Raw genomic sequence first — 4,094 nt, forward strand, 5'->3', positions numbered from 1 at the left:
CTTCTGAGAACTTTATGCTGAGAACAGGTTATTTTCTTTTATAATTTTTGTGGAATCCATTGTATAAGTTATTAATTTTTTATACTACATATTTTTTTTTAATTTGAAAAAAGCAAGTATGCTAAATATTAACTGTTGCATGAAATAAAAATCTTTGAAGGATAATGCGTGCTAAATTATTTGCTTTGACTATCTTAAAAAAATTATATTAGTTAATCCTGGTTTTATACAAATAATATACTTGTAATTTTTTATGTGTTCTATTACTTTTGTCGTAATTTAAACAAAGAGTTTTTCCTTTTGATGCAGTACATTAAATTCTTCATCACAGATACTTTGAGTAGGTACAAGAGGTATACTACTTTTAAGTGTACCTGAATCAACGTATACTTAACTACAACTTACAACGTATACTTGTTTCTAAGAGGATGAGAAAAAAATGTTGAAACATGTAGATTGTTAGATCATATTTAAAAATTGCTTGATCTACATTTAACATTTCAATAGAACTTACTCTGGTTATGACTAAATTATTTTATCATATTTTGTTATGTACCTTTCTTCTTTTATTTATTTATTTTTTGTTTTGTAACACATACATGTAAAATAAATGTTATCAGAGTTTGGGGTATGAGTTCCCTTGAATAAAGGCCTACTGGATCCTATTTTTTTTATTTTGTATAAGTACTGTGTAAACCCAATAATTATAAGGCCACTTTTAATGCAATACTATAAATAAATAAATAATATAATCAGGTTATTATTTATTTATTTAAATGTGTGATTTCTACATAAGTTTCTGTATGTGGTTTGAAAATAATCTGAATCTTCAAGATTAAGTGGCAACTGTGAAAATAAAAAACCAAGCTTTGGATAGAAATAGAGTCATTCCATGATTTAACAAATTTAATTATTTTGCAAAAACAATTGTAATATATGACTCCCTTAAATTTATTTTAAATTCTGCTTCTGGGAGATCATTTTTGCTTAATTTAGTCATATATTTTACTATAAAAATGAAGTAATCTTAGGGTATCGTAATATTGAAACATTCAAATTAATTATAATTTAAATAATTCATAATATTTTAGGTGTTAATAAAAAAATAATAAAGCAATGTTCTTACATGCATGTTTTATTGTTGAACAGGGCATTTCAAACAGTTTTGTTTACAATTCTTATCAACTTCAAATAAGCTCCACATGAGCACTTTTGTGGGGTGTAAAATGTCTAGGCAATATTCATTTTCACGCCACATTATGAAGAATATCTGAATATCTGGAGTTATTACATTCATTAATTACACCTTATACCTTTGATTCTTCTTTTTAGTTCATTGATGTTGACAACTATAATTGTATACACCCTGTCTTTGACAAACCCCCAAAGAAAGAAATTGAGTTGTGTAACATCAGGAGATCAAGGTGTCCAGGGAACTGGTCACTCACGGTCAATCCAACATTGAGAAAATTGTTGATTTAGATAGCCCCTAACTTCAAATTTGAATACTAGATTGTGGATACTGGTCCTCTTTGGTGGTTGGGTTTCAATTAACCACACATCTCAGAAATGGTCGACCTTACTTTCTTTTTCTGTTTAGCCTTGGGGAATTGCTGTTCACGTATTAGTTCAGAGGATGAATGAGGATGATATGTATGAGTGTAAATGAAGTGTAGTCTTGTACAGTCTCAGTTCGACCATTCCTGAGATGTGTGGTTAATTGAAGCACACCCACCAAAGAACACCGATCTAGTATCCAAATCCGTATGAAAGTTGTCTTTATTAGGACTTAAACACTGGAACTCTTGACTTCCAAATCAGCTGATTTGAGAAGACACATTCACCACTAGACCAACTCAGTGGGTTAGAAGTGGTCAAACTGAGATTGTACAAGACTACACTTCACTTACAATCATGCATATCATCCTCATTCATCCTTTGAAGTAATACCTGATGATGATTCCCGGAGGCTAAACAGGAAAAAAAAGATATTTAATCTATGGTACTGCATACTTCTGTAACATATCAAGATAACTAACAATAGTAACTTTTGGCTAGGCAAGTAAGTAAGAATAGTTAAATCACTTCATAAGCAGTCAACTCACACCAAAGGTTAATTTTCAGGCTATCACATATGTTTGTTAAGTTGCATGAGGGTCCTCACTATCCCAAATCCAACAATTATGACAGTTAACATGACCAGAAACATGGAAAGTAGCTTCGTTGGAGATAATTACTTTTTCTAAAATGTTAACAATATATTTTCTTCATTCACTTTATCAAGAATGTCCATAGCAAAATTGTAACATCTGTTACAATTTGCAACAACTGAGTGTTATATGCATGAAGTTTTAAGTGATTGTGTAGAACCTTCTCAATTGTCAATTGTGATATTCCCAGTTCTAAACTCGCATGATGAGTCGATTTATCTGAGCTTCTGTGAAAAGTTTCTCTTACTCAATCCATAACTTCTCAGAAACAGGAGGTTTGTCAGCACCTTTTTGTGCACTACACTTACTGCATCCTTAAATTGCTGATACCAACATTTAATAGTATTTATTAGGTGGATATTCATATTATTTATTAGGTGGATTAGGTGGATCATGACCTTAATTTAAATGAAAGTGTCTACAAACAGTAATAACAGATCCACCTTCATGAAGCAATAGTATGCATATTGCTTTCTCCTCAACCGACTATTATTCCTGTCATTACATTGCACCAGCATATTCAGTCAAGGTCAATAACTATAATACCTACACTACTGTTTGAAAAAAATCAAAGCACACTACATTATTTGTTCATTTTTTATTAATCCCTAAAATGTGCCAAATAATGTATGTTCAACTTGTATTTTTAAATACAAAAGAGGTTTTTTAATTATTACAAAACAGTTAAACTTTTGAGTTACATTAATATTTATATTTAAATTTATTAAGACTTACTAATCTTCATAAAAATTATGTATCTGATAATATTAATTATATCTACCTGCTATTTTTTTACAAAATGTAACAACTTGTCTATGTTTCTAAATGATTACATCAGTCCTCATTTCTTTTGTTTGATTTTTGAGCCAAGCAGTTGTTTCTGTCTTCCATCTATACTTCTGGTCTTATGCTTTGGTATACAATAACAGAAGATTGCACCCCGATTTATATATTGTAATAGAAACACCTCATAACAAATATTCTTCCAGGTTTTTAACTTTGTTTTCATATATTTATATTTATTAAGTTCTTTGTTTATAAACGTTTGTCTATGTTCGATTAGGTTGATGAATGGTAAAATTAAACAAAAAAAGTTCTATTGAAGTATTTAAAAAGAACTTAGATGAAAAAAAAAAATTTTTTTTTTTTTAATTATAAATTTTTAATAACAAACCAAACAAAATCTTATTAAAAAATAATTATAGTTAAAAAAACTCATGTCGTAAGGCTTTCTGTTGTGTTTTTTGCTACCTTTAGTGATTGTAGCTGGTGTTTCTTATTCAGGACCAGTTGATATTATTAGTAATGGTTTTAATGAGTTAGAAAGACACAAGCTATTGAGTATAGTCAAAATCTGTTGGATTTGAATTGCGTCTTTTCATTTAGTTTTAATTTATCGTTATGCATTTTTCTATTTCTTTATGTTCATATTTGATAAGATGTAGACTGTTTTTGTGTAAGTGCTATTTATCAGTATTGTCATCATTAATGACAATATCAATGGATTTCAATGTTTTTTATAAATCTTCAAACTAAAAAGTTTATTAATAATATATAACAATTTTTTTTAATTTTTGCTTTATGCTTTTTATTGCTCAAAAGATGATTTTATAAGAAATCAAAACATTAAGTATTATTTCTTTATTACTAAATAATAAAAGTGATATGTAGAGATTATATGGCTGAAGGATTTTTTTATTTAAGATATTTGTTTTGGTTTATTTCCCAATTTCCTTGCTATGTAAAACATAGCAACAATTACCCTGCATATGTAAAGCATTGATTGTTTCATGATAGAAAGGATTACATTAATTTGTTGCTTTATAATATCTGTTTCAATCTTTATTATTACTTTAAAGCAATAAGGACAAGGCACCAGAATTG

This window comes from Lycorma delicatula, chromosome 1, assembly GCF_047948215.1.
Source record: "Lycorma delicatula isolate Av1 chromosome 1, ASM4794821v1, whole genome shotgun sequence".
Lineage (NCBI taxonomy): Eukaryota > Metazoa > Arthropoda > Insecta > Hemiptera > Fulgoridae > Lycorma > Lycorma delicatula.